The sequence below is a fragment of the Pinus tabuliformis genome, chromosome 2_2 (genome assembly GCF_031772625.1).
Source record: "Pinus tabuliformis cultivar Carrire ecotype Pingquan chromosome 2_2, CPIR1, whole genome shotgun sequence".
Lineage (NCBI taxonomy): Eukaryota > Viridiplantae > Streptophyta > Pinopsida > Pinales > Pinaceae > Pinus > Pinus tabuliformis.
The window spans coordinates 540,671,391-540,691,273 of record NC_142300.1 but is presented as its reverse complement, the minus strand read 5'-3'; positions in this window follow the sequence as shown (position 1 = coordinate 540,691,273).

Below are 19,883 nucleotides of genomic sequence, written 5' to 3'. Positions count from 1 at the left end.
TAGCTCACTTCTCATAGATTTCCCAAGTCATTCGCAACATTTCGCCAATCTGCCCTAATTTCTGCGTTTTTCTCCATAAGCTTCTTTCTTGCCATTTGAACAAATCCAACCATCTTGTTCTTTCTTGATCTTCCTTGACCAGCTCTAGACACCTCAACACCTTCATCTAGCCTTCAGTTACCCTTTCCCATCACTTTTCCACCTTCAAGACTCCAAAAATAGCTCTCGGCCTCCTCCTGTAGAACCTCCTATAGATCCTTTTCAGCCTCCTGTAGAATTTCCTGTGAGTGATTTTTCGAAGTCTGATTGCAACAGAAGTCTTCAGAGGGGTACTAGGGGCTTCTTAGGACCTCTCCACACCTTTATCCACCTCTGCAAAAGCCAACTCCATCTTCCTTCGCTACCAAACCTTTGCATAATCACAACCAGATAAATAACAAGCATAATAATTTCACATAAAAACACTCAAAAGCACAAAAGATGTTTCCTTCTCATTTCTTTTCAGAAGTAACTTGAATAAATGCAATTTACCTCTTCAGTAGTCAATGGAACTCATTTCATCAGTTTTGATCTCTTTTTCTGCAACAGTAGGGTTAGTGGGTAAATTAGGGTTTGCTAGGGTTTGCGTTACATTTAAGTTTTCCTTCTCTTTCTGCAAGCAGAATAACCTCTTTAGAGTTAGCTTTCTTTCATCACAGTTAAAATCTTCTTCTAAGAATTCATAGAAGTTGGCTTAAGCTCCTAGCGAACTTGTGCCAGCTGACCAAGTGACAGCCTGCAATAAGAGCTAGTACTTGTGCATACAGGGCTTCCAAGTTTGTTACGAACTACCGGTTTGATAAAAGTAAAGTAGGAAGCCCCAGGAGTTGCAGCATTATCGCTGCAATACTGGTGCTCACCATATTTTTGGCGCCACCGCTGGGGAAGCGTCATAGTATTTTGTGATTACTCCTCTTCTTCTATTTTCTACTGCAACATTCTGCTAGGTAGTTTACTTAAGCAAAAGTAGAGTAGTTGTTTCATTTCAATTCTGCAAAATTAGACTAGGCATTTCCTGCTTTCATTTCAATTCTACAATTTCCATTTTAGCAAAGTAGATTAGGCATTTCTTGCTTTCATATCAATTCTGCAATTTCGATTTCAACAAAGTAGATTAGGCATTTCCTACTTTCATTTCAATTCTGCAATTTCCATTTCAGCAATAATAGATTAGTCATTTCCTCGCTTTAATTTCAATTCTGCAATTTCCATTCTAGCAAAGTAGATTAGTCATTTCCTTGCTTTCATTTCAATTCTGCAATTTCATTTCAGCAAGTTCATTTCAATTAGTTGCAATTTGGTTGTTCAATCAATTTCAGTTTTGCAGGTACAAGCAGAAAAAAACAAAAAACACCCAAAAAGATTTCCTTTCATGCCTCGTAGGAGTAGAGATAATTCAGAAAAATGTTTGCCCAACACCCCCACTGCTTCACACAACCAACCTTCTCTCTTCTGCGGTGGCTGCAATCAAGAAACACCCTTAGGTAATGAACAGACATATTTGAAGAACCTATAGGGGAAGAAGAAGAAGAAAACATTCCTCTGGAGCCAATGGCTGAAAACAGAAATGTTGGGAGCAGTACCTTTTCTTCCAACTCATCCATTAAAGGTGAAATTGGAAACATGTGGGAAGACTTCAAGAGTGAGATGTGGCAGATTCTTGCCATGCATATCAAAAGAAAAAAAGAGGAAGCAAAGAGGGATTTGTCCATTTTTTGCCCTAGATGCACCAGGAGGCATCCTAGGAAAGAATGCCCATTGAACTCTATAGAGGTTTGTTCAATCTGTGAAGAAAATCATTCTATAGACAAGTGCCTGTCCTTGCCCAGACTTAAAGCTGTATACCAAGGGGCCAAAGGAGTCACTAAATAGATCTATTACATAAACCAAAAGAGGTCGCATGGACCTAGACCATACCAGTAGGGGATGCAAGGGACATCTCAGGCATACTACAACTCTAACCAAGTCACTTTCATACCTTCTTGGGGCCCCCCTATTCATCCTTCCTAGTCCACACCCCCTCCTTGGTCATATCCTCCTTAATATCATGCTCAACCAGCTACTCATCCATTTCACTCCTATGCTCAGCCACAGCCTCAGTGGAATAGACCTCATCAGGGGTGGAGGCCCTAGTACAACACTCCTTCCGCTCTTTTGCCTCCACCACCTGCTCAACTGCAACCATCGCCTCCTGCTCCACCAAGGCAACCCAAATGCCTGCTCAACCGAACTTGAACAACAGACAGGCCCAACAAGTATATAATGGGGAACTAGCATTTCTAAACCCGCACATTGGAGTAGCTCAACCCAATTACAATGCTGAGGTGCAACACTTCCAAACAACTCCTCTTGAGCTCAATGATATTCACCATAGCTCAGGAAGAGTATTGCAAAAAAGAGATTATATTGATATAAGGACCACATCCAGTCGAAGAAGATGCAAAAGAGAAGATCAAAGAACCATTGGCTGCATTTGATGAAGAGATAACATCAAAATCAGAGATCAAGAGAGCTCCCTCATGGTTACCATCAAATTCTCCATGTATTCAAGAGAAAAATCAACAAAAAGAGGAAGATGTGAAGGTCATGGTATAAGGTGACATGAAGAATAATCCAAATGAGTAAAAGGACCAAGGACATCACAACTATATTCAAATATGGTTCCAGACAATCATTAAGTTGCAGCAGTACTCTCTTCCTCAAATATGCTTGATCCCTTCAAAGTCAAATCATTTGCTCTCTGAAATCCAGATACCTGTCAAAGCATGCATTTCAAGTTTCCACATCATTTTGTCTATCATCTCGATGTGCACATGGCTCCATTGGAAGTATTATTATACTTGACAATGGTTTTGTTTTTCAAGTAGGGTAGGGTAGAGAAAAAAGAAAAATGAAAAATGAAAAATAAGAGGAAAAAGAATACAAATCTAAAGTGAAATCCTCCTCGGAGGCGCTTCACATTGACTCATTGATTGAAAACCTCCATGAGGCGGTCAATGGGTTGGAAAGAAGAGAAAAGAAAAAGAGAATAAGATCTTTGGGTGAAAACCTCCCTTGCAGGTGCCTAGGGCAGGCAATTCGGGTGAAAACCTCTTTGAGGCGCCCTAGTTGTTTTCAAAAAAAAAAGGAGAAAAAGAAAAAGAAAAATGAATTTCCAGTTGTATTGCAGGTCTGCAGAAGAACTTTAGGAAGCAGCAGTAGGTGCCAAGAAAGCTATGAAACCAATAACAACACTTATCCTACCTTCCCTCACCCTTCTCCATCATTCTCGACATTCTTTCCACTTCACTGTGCTTCTTTTCTGAAAACTGTGTTTTCTACAGGAGACTCCTGTAGAAATTACAGAGAGCTAGAAATGGATTTTAAAAGAAGTTTGGGGAACATGGAAGCTTCATGAAGCATTTATACATCCTCCTGTTGTTTTCAAACCTCTCTTCCAATCATCTCCAAGCTTGCATCACACCCCAAGCTCATTTTGCTTACTGTCCAAAAATTCAGGATGCTCTGATACAAAATTACATAGAGCAGAAATTTGGTTTTTTTTTCCCTAACTTGAAAGTCGTGCATCCATTTAAGAAATTGTTTCATGGGGAGTTGCATAGGGATGATGGCAACATGCCCAAGCAATTTCATCCAATTCTAGTGCACGGTTTCCAAGAAATCAACCTCCATCACCTTCAGCCATTGTTGCATTTTCTCCATATCCATATATCCATTTAAAAACCTGTTTCATGGGGAGATGCATATGGGTGATAGTGACATGCCCAAGCAATTTCAACCAATTCCAGTGCACAGTTTCCAAGAAATTGGCCTCCATCACCTTCAACCATTTTCAATTTTTGTCGAAATCCGTGCATCCATTAACCACAATTTTTCATGGGAGGTGCATAATGATGATGGAAACATGCTGAGAAAATTTTAGGTCAATCCAGTCTACTGTTTGGGAGATATGGACAAAACAAGTCACTGTACCTTTAAAATCTAGCATCAGCAGCATGAGTATGCAAATCTGAAGGTTGAAGTAGACTCCTGCAGCTTAGATCCAACCAGAGGATGCCTACACAAGAAAAACAATCACACATCAGATAACAACAAATCATAGTAGCTGATACCCTTAAAAATCAAGCTCCAGAAGCAGAATTGGTGTAGCAACAGATGTGTAGAACGCGCAAGGAACAGGATCCTGATTGAAGATCACATGTATAAGGAAGCCGAGACACCAATCTAAAAGCCACGGGCACCAGTAGCAGAAATCCATGGATAGAATGCCAAATCCTAAGCATGCAACAATGTGGCAGCACACAATTCTCGACTAACAGGTAAGTGACTAAACTCGTTCCTCTGTTGCATGGGTATAGTTTAAAAACTGCATGGACAAATGAGATGGTTGCGATTAAACTAGATTGGTGGCCAGCTAACTGGCCACCCTCGTCCAGTTCAAACAGCGCTCAGCCGGAGTTCACACTGCATGTGTGTCCAATCAACTCATGAGAATATGAAAACAGGTAGTGGTGGCTATTTAAACTCCAACGCAAATGATGGGAGGTGATTGTGGACAGAAAGCATAAGGTTTCATGATGACACTACAGTAGGGACCAACAGTCCAAATAATGCCCACACACATTTTTTCCAGCTCACCATCAGCGGAAATATCTCAAAGAAAACATAAGTATGCCTCCTCGAAACTCCTTCACCACCTTTTCTTCCATTTCATCCTCATCCACTTAGCTGCAGTAAGCTCTATACCACCACCATAACCTCGAAATCATCATCCGCTATCATTTTCAGCCATTTTTCTGCTATCGGCATTCTACAGGAAGCTGTAACAGTTCTACAAGAGGACCAGTGAGCAGTCTTGTAGAAGGAAAAACGAGATTCTCATCCAAATTTGGGCTCAAAGAGGTAGGCTCGGTGCAAACCCACGTTGCATTTTCATATATACAAGGGGTGATGTGGTTGTAAGATAGAATGGAGCCTGAAAAAGGAGAGGAATTGCATTCAAAGAATTCTGCCTGCTTCTTAAGAAAAACACAATTTTCATCTATTCTCTGTTTCTGAAGTATTGTCTCTTCTTCACCCTAGTTTTCACATATACAAGGAGTGATGCTATTTTATAGAAGGATTAAGCCTGAAAAAAGAGAGGAATTGCACTCAAAAGTCTTCCTGTTTCTTGAAAAAACACAGTTTCATCTGTTTCCTGTTTCTGCAAAAGAAGTGTTGTCTCCTTCTCCACCTTGGATACTCACATATACAGTGAATGATGCAATTTTAGGGAAGAATTAAGCCTGAAGAGAAGAGTAATTGCATTAAAAAAAGAAAGAAAAAGTTTTCCTGTTTCTTAGAGAAAAACATAGGTTTTTCTCTGTTTCCTGTTTTTGAAAATTGCTGTCTCCCTCTTCACCTGAGATATTCCAGAAGAATCTGAACATCATGACAGGGGATGTATGAGGAAGGAACCTGCGAACTCAAACAGGCTACATGAACACCCAGAGGTGGTAGCCCTCTAGTAGAGCAAATTGGATGCCCTTCTCTTAAAAGCTTCATGGGTATGATGAAGAAGTAACAGAGGAATTTGCCTTTTCTTTGACACCTCACTCAAAAACTCATGCCACTGTCAGTCTCAGGGGTCTCACTATAGAAATCACGCCAGAATTCATCAGTAGGGTTACCAATCTCCCACTTGGACTACCCTAGAGCAAGGAAGAAAAACCACTGGGTCAAGTTGCCAAGAACACCTTCTTCCAGCCAGATGAGCATCCTGTAGAGGACAAAAATGGCATCAGGAGAACAAGCATACCTTACTCCTGGGATGAGGTCAGCTATCAGATTATCAAGTACATCTCTTGTGAAGGAAGGTACAACATAGTTTATGGGTACCATTTCAGACTTTTGCATGAGTTAAGATATGGCATGGATCTTCTTGCAACCAAAAAACTCAGTATTCCTTATTTTCTCCTCCAATCCCTAATAGATTCCAACAGTAAATTGAAGGTAGGAGTTTAGACCAATTGGCTCACCATGGGCTGATTAAACTGCTGGTGGAAGAGGCCCTCCACACCTTCACAATACCCATAGCCTAGGATATTTTTAGAAATATGGCAGGGGAAGATGAGGAGGAAACAAAAAAAGAGGAAATGACCAAAATAGAGAAAGAAGAACTTGAAACAGAGGAGGAAATCAAAACATACGATGAGAAAGAAGAACCTGAAACAGAGAAGAAAAAGACTAAAGCAGAGAAGGCAGAAACTAAACAAGAGGAGAAGGAAACCAAAACAGAGCTTGAGGAAGCAAAGCTAACAGAGGCAGAGAAGACAAAAGAAAAGGAGTAAAAGAGGAGGAAGAACAAAAACAGTGGGAAGAAGTGGATAGGAAGGCAGGTTTCCATGATAAAGAGGAAGATATCACATCAGAGGCATGGGATGTTAGGGAATCTGTTAGATCCATCAAGGATGAAGAGTTAGATTAGTTTCTTAGAGGATGAGCAACCTATTCAGTAGGGGGGTGATGATGAGCCCCAGAAATGGGTAATTATGTGGGCTCATTTTGCCTCTTATTTCGACTTAATCCACCACTCTCATTAGTTTATTGCATGTTTTTGAATATATTTATGTTAATAGAGTGAATTGGGTTAGTCATTTCGCCATGTAGTCTAATGTGTGCTTTATGCATATTTTTGGTCAATTTTGGACAAAGTCAAGGGATTTATGAGCAAAAGATAGCCAAAACTCAAGGAAAACAGGGAAAAGGATTTGTAGGGGGTGTCTCCTTCATTTATGACCCCTTTCCTCGAATCCTCCATTAGCAACTCGGAGCACAAAGGTCCACATTCCAAGGGGCAGTCGAGCAAGTAAAGAAGGACTACTGTTATCTCCAGTTCCAGGAAGCCGAGTCCCTTGATTTTAGGAGAGTTGTTGGAGGCTCGAGTTGTATAAATAGTAGGGCTTAGGTGCTCATTTTTTTTAGTTGGATTTGAGCCAGTCATTAGTAGAATTTTCACACTTTTGTGCAGCATTTGTTCAACTTATTTTCGAGTTCCTTTTTGAGAACAGTTCATGTAATGTGACTATTATTCTTGGTAATGAAGATGAACAGTTTTTGAGCCAGCACTGATCTCTTTCAGAGGGCTGAATCTCTTGGGTTAGGGACCAACCCAAGCTGCCCAGTACCTATTTCTTTGTACTTATATGTTTTTGCTTCAGTTCATGAGTTAATTTCTGTTACATAGATTCATTTTACTCTGTTTAGATTAGGTTTCTTTTGATGGTTTGCATATCTGTTTTTGTTTCAGTTGCTCAAGTAGGTTACTACAGTGAGAGAATAAGATTCAAAAAGGCCAACATCAGGCCTTGATCTCCTTTCTCCCTTTGTGGGACTATGATTTGAGATCAAGGCACTAGTGCTGCCACCAAAAATACAGTTTTTGCTCTTCCATGCAACTGCTAGTGTGATACTTTGATTTGGAAAGATTGATATTGGTTCAGATTCAGTTTCCTAGATAATTTCCCATTCTTTTACCATAGATCTCTCTGCAAGCTTCTCCGTTCAAAGGTTACTGTTCAATATTTTCTGTTTGTAGGTCAGAAAGTAGGTCAAGCTAGAGAAATCTCTGTTTTCATGGCATAGTTAGTTCTTTCTTTGATCAGTTTTTGTAAGTAGATGTGCAGATCTCTTGTAGGACACCTCATCTCACCATACATCCATAAAACAGCCAGCACCATCTCACTTCTCATAGATTTCCCAAGTCATTCGCAACATTTTGCCAATCTGCCCTAATTTCTGTGTTTTTCTCCATAAGCTTCTTTCTTGCTATTTGAACAAATCCAACCATCTTGGTCTTTCTTGATCTTCCTTGACCAACTACAGACATCTCAACACCTTCATCTAGCCTTTAGTTACCCTTTTCGATCAGTTTTCCACCTTCAAGACTCCAAAAATAGCCCTTGGCCTCCTCTTGTAGATCCCCTGCAACCTCTTGTAGAATTTCCTGTGAGTGATTTTTCGAAGTCTGATCGCAATGGAAGTCTTCAGAAGGGTACTAGGGGCTTCTTAGGACCTCTCCACACCTTCCTCCACCTCTGCAAAAGCCAACTCCATCTTCCTTTACCACCAAACCTCTGCACAATCACAACCAGATAAATCACAAGCATAATAATTTCACATAAAAACACTCAAAAGCACAAAAAGATGTTTCCTTCTCATTTCTTTTCAGAAGTAGCTTGAATAAATGCAATTTACCTTTTTAGTAGTCAATGGCACTCATTTCATCAGTTTTGATCTCTTTTCCTGCAACAATAGGGTTAGTGGGTAAATTAGGGTTTGCTAGGGTTTGCGTTACATTTCAGTTTTCCTTCTCTTTCTGCAAGTAGAATAGCCTCTTTAGAGTTAGCTTTCTTTCATCACAGTTAAAAGCTTCTTCTGAGAATTCATAGAAGTTGGCTTAAGCTCCTAGCGAACTTGTGCCAGCTGACCAAGTGATAGCCTACAGTAAGAGCTAGTACTTGTGCATACAACACCGTCGCTTCCAAGTTTGTTACGAACTACCAGGTTGATAAAAGTAAAGTAGGAAGCCCCAGGAGTTGCAACATTATTTCTGCAATACTGGTTCTCACCAATGTACATGACTCATCATAAGAAAATATACGTAACATCAAACTCATCCCATAAGCCAAAAATGAATGACATCAAGGTTAGTTCCTGAATGTCCAATGAGGCCAACCTTTCCAACCATATGAAATGGTTTCCTAGTGAAGCAAAATGACCCAGAGAGTACACAAAATCAATCTTCCCGACCAAGTCTACTTAGTCTCTCAGTTAAACTCAATGACTCAAGGAAGTTATCAAGATCAAACTCTCCGACCATACCAATGGTCTCCGGATCAATCCCAATGACCTAAGAGAGTACATAGGGTCCATCTCCTTGAACATAAACAAGGGTCTCTCGGTCAAACCCAATTCCCTAAGGGAGGACTCCCTATATCAATATCAAACTCCTCGACTATATAGTCTCTTAGTCCACAACCCAAGGGAGGAATCTTGATCTTGATGTCAAAAAGGTCAATCTCCTCGACCATATTGTTTCTTATTCAAACATAATGACCCAAGGGAGAGTAATAAAAACCAGTGTCCCCGACCATACTCATTGCTCTCTTGGTCAAACATAATGACCTAAGGGATCACTATAGGCATCAAAACCAAACTCCCCAACCATATTGGTTTCTTAATCAATCTCAATGATTCAAGGGAGTAACCAGGACAATATTCCCAACCATAAATCTTGGTCTCTCAACTAAGCCCAAGGAATATGAACAATTTCATGATGCTATACAATAAATGCTTCTTCTCTTTCTTCAAGAGGAATTCTCAGCCACTCTAGGCTTCTCATAAAAACAAGAAACCTTCATTTGGGACAATGGTTTAGTCAAAACATCAATAACCTGCTCATCAATAGAAATGTGTTCGAGATTCACAACTCCTCATAGGACAACATCCTGAATAGAGTGATACTTGATCTCAATGTGCTTCAATCTGTCATGAAAAATTGGGTTCTCAAAAAGCTTTACACAACTTTGATTATCATAATATACAATGGTAGATTCTAGTAGAAAACATATTAAGCCACAGAACTTCACAACAGGTTGAACATGCAACTATATACTCAACTTTAGCCATACTAAGAGCAACAAAAGTTTGCTTCATGAAATCAAAGCGAAGCCCAAGCTCGAGCCCAAAACCAGAAGTGATCTTTCTATCATTATTGCATCCAACCCAATCAATATCAATAAAACCATGCCATTTCCATTTTCCATTAGAAACATATCTTAGACCAAAATCAATGGTACCACACAAATATCTCAATATAAGTTTCATTGTAACCCAGTGCACCTATTAGGGATTCAAGAATTGGCTCAACATGATCACAACATAACATATATTAGGTTTGGTGTTCACCATATAGTTCAATGAGCCAATCAATTTGTGATACATAGAGGGATCAACCAATTCAAAATCAAAATCTCATAGATTCTTCAAATATGCCAAACTTCTGAATGATCTCAACAAAGATTTCATCATTCTTTTGTCACATTTCTAATTCTAGGTATTCATGTATTAGTCCAAGATATTTCAATTAGCTCCCTCTTTCATAGGACAAAAAGGTCCTCAGCCCTAGTTAGAAATCAAAATCGTGGGCTCATCTTCAACAACAAGTCAACATCACTCTTTGTAGAACCAACTAACCATCAAATTGAGAGTACCATGAACAAGGCGTTTGTCTTCATATTCTTCTCCTTCTTACCGAGGTAATCCTTCACTTGGAATTTCTATCCATCTTCATCTTGGAAGTCACAACTGACTTCTTTTCGACATAGTTCAAAACAAAATTTCAATATGGATGATTTGTTTACTCCCTCTGAGGCCAGGACTCTTAACATGAGTCTTCTTGTCAACATCTTAGTTCTTCCAATATTTTCATCTACTGCAACGACCTTAGTAGGCTTTATCATGTACCTGCAATCCTCACTAGGAGGCCAAGGAAGAACAAATATAACCAAGAAATATATACACGGACAATAAGAATAACAACAACAATGATTATTAAAAATAAGAGAGATACAAGATACTTATCTCTTGAGAACATGCATGTGCCCTTTTGATCTTTAGCCTTCTTGTAAATCAACCTCGTCCACATCATCATCATCATGTCATTCCTTCTTTGTTGGTGCTAGGGTTTCTTCTATTAGCGAAAGAGATTAATTTTAGGGTTTTGTAAACCCTAGACATCCAATTGTCTAATAGCCAAGACTCATAGTATTCCTCGACTCACAATGTCCTTGATGATGATTTTGTTTATTCCAAATTCGATTTCCCAAGCTCATTGTAGTAGAAAAATCCATATACCCATTGAATAATCCATCCTTTCAACCCAAGTATCCTAAACAAACTAAACATCAAGAGGATTTTGATTCTCATATTTGAAGATGGGTTCAAACTCATTTTTCATTATAAACATTCTTCATAAAATAAACATCAATCTTCATACCTATAACATGATGAATTACTCCATAGAAGAATATATGATATTAGTAACAACATGATCATCAAATATCTTTGGAGAACAATATCAAATCTACAAATGATTTTTGATCTGGAAGGGGGACTCAACCTCTTTTCCATTGTAATAAGGATTTCTTCAAAGGTATAATTAGTGGAAGAGATACATTTCTCCCTTCTTTTGAAAGCATAGTATTCTTAGTTCAAGCTTGTAAACATTTCGTGTTAGTATTCCCTTGAAGATTATGCATCAGTAATGAAGATACTTCCTCAAGTTCATCATTTCATCCTTAAATATTGAATGGTAACAAGTGATTGTGATCTTTTGTAGTTTCAACTTCAGACTCAGTAATTTCAACATTTTATATACAGGCTTATCCATGACATACTTGAATACATCATACAACTCATTAATAAATATGAGCACAATTGTCCTTCATGTAATGGATTTAGTAAGATATTGACATAATCTTTAGGTTGTGGGTAGTTCTGAAGGACATTATGATGCAAGACTCATACTTGTATTTGGTCCTTTTTGATGAAGCTACTTTTGGAAAATGATCAAATATTCCAGACAATAGTTATACATACCTCACATCCAAGGAGGAATCAACCTTCAAATTAGATATCAGATATTCATCATCATAGTGTTGTCATCGTGTCAAGACAACTTTTATGTAATTTATTTAAAATATTTTTCATGAGAGCTATCGATAGTTTAGAATGGTGAGAGGACTTCATCATACCCAAACTTCTAAAATTTTGATGTAGTATTGATGAGTCTTGCAAATTTTAAAAGATATCCATTCCTTCCAAGATAGACTTGTACTTGATTTTCAAAACAAAATAATAACAATACATACCTCAATTTTAAATGTTAGACTTCAGTCCTTAATCTTTATCATCATGGAAATATCAAAGTCTTACACATCTCATAAGCATATTAAGATTTCTTCCTCTCAACCTTATTTTTTTGACAAAGATATTCTTAGTCTTCTATTATTATTCTTGAGCTTGACCTGAAGTATTTCAATCTTTATTGAGATTTGGTTTGAAGGAACTTATTTCACTTCAATGCCTTTCTACATTCGTCTTCATGTCATTGGCCTTTGATGGACCCATTGAACTTGAACTCTTAATGGTCATCATTATTATGACTTGTAATCCATGCAAGTTATTTCTTTCAGAGGGATGCTACTTCAAATTCATGATAAGTATCTCATTATATGAATTTAGTGATTGATAAATATCATTGTAAAATAATTTTATGCTTGAGCGATATGTAGGAAAAATATCTTCATAGTATGAGATTTGTTCATAATCAATATGAAGGCTTGGAGTCTTTGAAACTGAGGGTTTCAGGCATCTCAATCACAAACAAAGCCTTACAATTCCAGAAAATTGAGATAAACTTTCGACCTTCTTTACAGTTTCAAAAGTCTCGATCTTCTTTTCAGATTCTTGCATTCCTCCACAAAGATTCAAACCTTAGATATTATCCCAGACTTTAGAATACTTAGACTAAACTTAACTTATTCTAGTTATTTGAGAGAGGGAACGAGGAGAGACTTATTATCTTTGTTTAGGCCTCCTTGTCTTCTTGATCATTAAAACTAATGCTCCAAATTTGATCTTAGACTTCTTGAATCTCAAATGATCTTGAACCTTCAAGGGTAATATTCAATGATGGGATGCTTCATGGTTTCATTGTGATCTACCACACTTTTTCCCTTCACCAAAGCTTTGATACCACGTTGGTTTTCTAGTGTAATCAAGGCTAGTACATTTTTTGAAATTGATAACTACTTCCAACAATACAATTTGAATTCTTTAGAGAATTCTCATCATCAAGCAATTATCCATGAAAAAATTCAATCATTAAAAATAGAGAACCAATAGAGATCAGAGTAAACAACAAGACAGGAGACACCAAAATTTAAGCTAGCGGCCAGGGAAAAATCGACAAGGGGAAAACTCAAGAAATATTTCCTTATCAGAGAATGTAAAATCCATATAGATTGTACGTAATTCATAATAAAATATCTTATCAATACATATAGAAAAAAACTGACCAACATGATGGCCTCCCAAGTGCCAAGCCATCCCTCCAATTTCCAATACAACGATTCCTTCAATCCTTTGATTTAGCCACATAAAACAAGTTCTTCAGATAGCTCATATATTATAAAGAATAAGTGCCTCAGTTAGCTTGCATAACATAGATAATAAGATACCACAGGTATCTCACATAACACAGATAATAAAATGCCACAGGTAGCTCGCATAACACAAATATATGATGCCATGAGTAGCTCACCTAAAACATAGATATGATGCCACAGGTAGCTTAGCATTAGGGTAATTTTGGGGTCTAAAATGGGATTCCTAAGAAAATTATAAAATAATAGTGGAAATAATAAAATAAGATTATATTACATCATCAAATTTTAGAGGGAAAAAAGAAAAAAACTATTTTTTCAACTCGCATTTTCAACTTATCTCCCTATGGGTTTACTCATATTTTGAGCGGAAACACTCGTTGAATGCAAAATTTGATTCCTCATCCAAGGAGTACCCATGTTGCATACTTTCGATGGACCCTACTACACAAAAATGAGAAATACATGAAATACATGATTACAATCATTCTTTTTCATGTATTTCTCATTTTTCATATAGCAGAGTCCATCGAAAGTCTGCAACATGGGAACTCCTTGGAAGAGGAATTAAATTTTGCATCCAACATGTGCTCCCACTCGAAACTTGAGTAAAACCTTAGGGAGATAAGTTGAAAATACAAGTTAAAAAAATAGTTTTATTATTTTTTAATCTTTTTACTTTTTAATTCCAAAAATGGTGAATCATCCCTCATGGTTGACATCATCATCTTAAATCCTATTGGTTCTTATAAAGTTTATTTTGGTTGTACATTTTTCTTAGGAGGCCCATTTTAGACCTCAAAATTCTCCTAATGCATTATTCCACAAATACATGTGCTTCAAAGCTCACATTATTCCACAAATATGCGTGCCTAAGTTTCAAAAGGTATAGAGTCTTGGATCCATACAAAACAACGATATAAGATATTATCCGAATCTGCCTAGAATGAGAGTGAATAGACTCAATATATAGTTATTCATCCATGTGAAAATACATGTCTCTTGGGCAGGCTGACATGATCTAGGAGGGCCGACTTGGACACTTTGTGGGGTAATAAACCAATAATTTTAAATTCAAATTCTCTTTTGATTTTTCTAATGAAAATACCGACCACAACTACCATTTTTCAACATACATAACAAGGCTTCCATCATCACCCTGAATAGTCTTTGATAAACATATAGTCATACCCATTGTGTCCAAACATTGACCATAATTATAATATACACCTAGGTGTAGGCAAGTTGAAAATTACCAAAATCTTATAAGGATCCATCAATAGCTTCCATACACACTATATGATTGAGAAAAATGCGAAATGGGTTACATGAAACACACTTTTATATTGATGGATAATTGCATCTTATGATACATCCAGCATTAGTATAAGAATCACAACATTGTCCTTAAGCAAGTTGTTGACTATTCACTCAACTAAATAAACCTTTATGAACTTATAGATATATTATTTGAATGAATCTTCTTAAACTTTGGAGAATATTATAAGTGTTTTCTTTAGTTCAAAAGGCATTACATTGTGAGTGTAAAACCTCCATTTGGTAGAAAATCTAGTTTTCTTCTTATCTTCCTATGTTGTTGGAACTTGGAATTTGATGATACCTTGAGAATCCATCTATAAGAGAATATCCCTTATTCTTGATGATTATTTTCCAAAATTTCATTACTAAATGGAGTTGAAAGGGGGTCATGAACAAATGCCTCATTGAGTCCAACGAAATAAACACACGAAGATTCCATGCATTCTTATACACTATCATGATTAGATTAATCTAATTGGACTCCTCCACCTTAACCTTAACACCTATCACCTTATCTATATCCTATTTCTCCTTCTCCTTATAGCGTGTTTTCATCTTATATGGTATTTTCTTCATCAATCATGCATTTGGATACTTTAGTTTAATATTTATGTCACCTATTTCACTAAACACACCTTTCATCTCTATGTAACTACATGGGATCAAATCGACATAATCATGGAGAAGAGCTACTAGTTTTATGACCATATGCTCATTCTAGTAGTTCCCTATCATCACAAGTTTTAGCTCAGCTTTGATCCCAATATTAACTTGCTTTATTTGTAGTGAATCATGACAGTATATTAGATTGTTATTATCCTCTATATCTTGAACTATGTGATGGACTAATGTTTCTTCAAACTACAGATGTTGAAGTTCTTGTGTGGGGCCAACATCAATGGAACCATCACATAGTCCCCCTTTGCAAAACCTACAATCAGATCTTCTGGTACTCAATTTATGAGAAACACAAAATTCCTTGAAGTACCTTTGTATATAGTGTATTTGTATCTCAGAGTTGGAAAGTAGCACAAAACCTTTCATATAGTTTTTTTTTACCAATGTCACATCTATTGTTTAATTTCCACTTGTAAATACTAGTTCCTTTACAATGGATCTAAGGTGTTGATAAAATTATACGCCCATTACTAGCGCAGAACATGATCATATTCCATCCATTGTGTAACACCAATAGGATGATCTTTGTGTGTGATGTGCATATCACATTTAGGCTGGTGAGTTGAGGAATATTTTGGCTTATGTCTCTATGTATATATGTGTTCAGATCAATAAGTTTATGTTCATGTGTTTTTGAGGTGAGTGCCAGTGTGATTTTAGGTTGGTGAGCCTATGTTCTATGTTACTTCTCAAACTAGCAGGGATCCTAGGATGGGATCCTATAAAGAAACTACTAGGTCAAGTGACAACAATGGTGTGATAGCCTACTATCACCTCAGCTAAAGCTCCTTGATCTTTACGAAAATTCACCGATGGGAGAAGTCCTGGTATGAGAGAAATCACTAAGAATAATAGATCAATGATGGGATGAGAGGTGATTCCTACATCATGTTCACAAGAGAGGCTTAGAAAATGGGATTCTTTGCTATGAAAGAAATATATGTAGCTCTTATAGAAGGGCTATGAAGACACTTAGACCTAGGTTTTGGATTAATACTTTTCAAGGTGCATCCTAGGCACAATAATCCTAAAGAAATAATGGTTTCTATGTAATCCTTGTTGAATTTAAGTTATAGAGTTGTGGGACCACAGAGAACCCAAGTGGACCCAAAATAGGTCAAGGGTATGGAGTTGATCAACCAAAGAGGGGCTTGACCTAATTGGGGAAGAGAATAGGACCAAAGGATTGATTTTCTTTTGATATATGAATGCAATGATCTAAGTGAGGACACTAACCCTAACCCTAACCAACCTAGGGAAAGAATTGGTCTTATGGCTAGGGCTTGCTCTATATCGAGATTCCACCGTTGGATTTGCCTCAAACTTGGAGGAACTTTAGAGAAGACCCTAATGTAGCAGTGGAAAAAAAATGAAGGGCTTTGGATGGCTATAAAAAAATTTGCTTGATGCCCTAAATGACCTACTAGGGTTAGGCCAAGAAGGAGAAGAAAAGGCGAGAAAAATATTCTTTTGGGTGACCACCAAAGGTTAGATCAATGCCATGCCTTTGGGAGAGATGGAGTCAAGGTGATTTTTTGTTTTGGAGAGACTTAACTAGATCAAGGAGACCTTTAGGCAACTTCTCATGGAAAATTAGGGCATGAGAGAAACTACCAAAGGATTTTATACTTCGATGTGCAAGAATTGATGACTTATCAAGGTGTATTCAATGAAATTAAAACTCTAGGAACATTCATTCGATGTACATGATACATGTAATATATTCAACACTTCAAAAGTCAAAAACTTCCACAATCTTGCATAAATTAGGGAAAATTTCAGATATAGAGAGCAAAAATCCCATACATTATTCACGTGACATTATATGTAAAGAATAGACATGAAAAAGATAACCTAAATGTACAATGAGTATATCCAATCATGAAGTCAAGACAAATTTGAAGCTCCAAGACCAAGAGAATAATATCAAAACATCAAAATTGAAACCAAACTAGTCCTCCAAATGGGAAAGTGAAATTCTCTAAAGAGTTACTAATCCAAACAAAGTGATGATGAGAGAAATGAATCACCCTCTCATATATTTATACAATCCAATAGGGGATTCTAATGACCTAATTAGCATAATAATGCCCCAAATAATAAAATGATGAGCAATAATGGTATAACTTGGCGACAAGCCCACCAAAATAGCTCCAAAATAGAAATATAAGTCTCTCAAGAGGGAAAAATAGTAAACATAATGAGTCATTGGGCCATTGAGAATGCCTAATGGAGTCCAAAGTGTGAGAATACACTCCAAACATAGTGAATGAGGGGTTTACCCCTTGATATCCAAGCAAGTCACGTGTGGTGTCCCCAAGTGGGTGTGAGGGCACAATGACATCCTCATAGGTCTCCAAGTGGATCGATAATGCCTATAAATCATATTCAAGGGCTAGGATGATGACATAAGTGATCCCTTTATCTCCCGTGGTGATACACATCCTCATTTGGACCCTGGAACATTTTCCAAGTGTGTGGTGCAAGTGTGAAGCCGACTGGGCATGGTGATCCAGGCACATCATCTTCATCCAAAAGGTGGAACACAAGCAATCAATGAATGGTGCTGAGGATCCATGAAGTGCTCTCTAATATGCTAGAGTCCCATGGCTCTCAAATCTCACCCTACAAGTGCCAATGTGATCCTCTAGAGGGATTGGACCCTGTATAGGGAGACCAAACCCCAAATGGACACCCACCTGCAATCCAATTCATCCTCTTGCCCTCTAGTACAAAAAATCATTAGAATAATCAAGTAAAAGAGTTTAAAAATAATGGAATCAAATGGGCACTTCATAGTGGCATGCCCTTCCATAGTGGGCTTTGGCATATACAGGTGTATCGAAGATTAATAAGGGGGTTAACCAAGGACCCTATTAGGTGGTTTTAGCCTTTAAAGGGGGTGGCATGTTGGTGGTACATCCATTAAGTGGTAGGTGGCATGTGATATAATAATGGAATGGAGTGGGGATCAAGGGAAGGCTCCAACCCACATTCCATGGTACATGGGTAGCTATAATGGGGAAGCCCACACTTGGGTGTATGAGTGTGGGATCATGGTATATGAGTTACCCTGACCTTTGTTTTTCCACCCTTATTCATATGACATTTGTCTTTGATTGATTTTTCTTCATAGTTTCTCGGAGATCCAGGGGATGAGAGTATGATGTGAAGGATAGAGCAGTAGATTCCCCCTTTAAGGTGGGGCAATTCATTGCCAATCAAGGGTTGGGATAATCATGGGTTCCTTAATGTGGAGGGGTCTCATCTATGGGTTATAGGAACCAGGATGATGGCCATAGATAAGGGGTAGATATCATGTTTGGATTTTTTCCATGTGCTAAATTTGTATGTCTCAACCATCTTTTGCATTTTGTGGTACATTTCCTCTTGAGAGTGGCCAAATTATGCTTTTTCTCTTGTTTTTAGCCACACCAACATTCGAGGTATCGTTCGAGGCCCGACCCATGGTGTGGACAAGGGGAGGGGGATACTAACCTCTTGTGGGCACAGTGGATAAATGTGGACCCAGATGGGAAAATTCATAAATGGGGTTAAAATGAGTAGAGGGGAGTGATGTATGTGGTGCCGGGAAGCGGGACCATGAAACCAAAATCAAGATTTCCCATGTAGTGCCATCCCTAAAGCTAGTAGCCAGTAAAAGATATCCCACGAGACTAGGATACATGGCTAACCACCAAATCGGGTAGAGGAGACAAGAGTACACACCTATCCCACTCTTTCCACTGAATCCCCTCACCAATCCATACCTAAAAGTTTCCATGATAAGTAAACAAAATCACTCAGCTACACCAATAAAAAGCCATACCTTCGTAGTTGGGAGGCCCACCTTCAAACATACCATCATAATAGATGGACGAGGGACCACATGGATGGCTCAGGTCACGTAGTTAGTGGTACATCGAGTTATATGGTGGATACAATGGGCTGCTAGCTACCGGCTGAGGACCATCTATGAAAAATATTTCCTCCTATGGATACCACCTACAGATGGTGGATAACATCTAGCTCCAACTGGGACATGTGCTCTTAGAGGAGTGCATGAACATACTCGAACAGGAGGTCATGAGAACACCAATAATCTCTTGGGACCGTAGACCTGTTACCTGCACATATCAATGACCAAGAACACGAGGAAACATGGTTTTGTGGTGTCTTATGATCACCCATGCTTAGTATTAGGCCATAAAATAAACAAGAATATAAATTTATGCAATTGTAATCTAAATACTTCTTAATCTATCATGATGATATCATATGATGTTAGTTCTAATGAGAAAATGAACATGCAATGCATCCTAACCTAGCATGCATGTTACATTATGCAAATGATAAGTGTAATCATATAACCTTTAGTGTCCCATTCAAGTTGAATGACAATGATATGCCATTAATATTTTTTTAGCCCTAAGTTCCACACATTATTCTTTGAGGACCTTAGGTTGAGGATCCAGGCACATGGATCTATTATTAGTGGTTGTGATGTTAGTGTATGTTCTCCATTGATATTATGATGAAGATAACATTAATGGTTATGTATGTTATCTATTGGTATTATGTTAGTGGTTGCAGGCACAGATTAGTTGCTTGGCCGAATGACTCACATATGGGTGATGG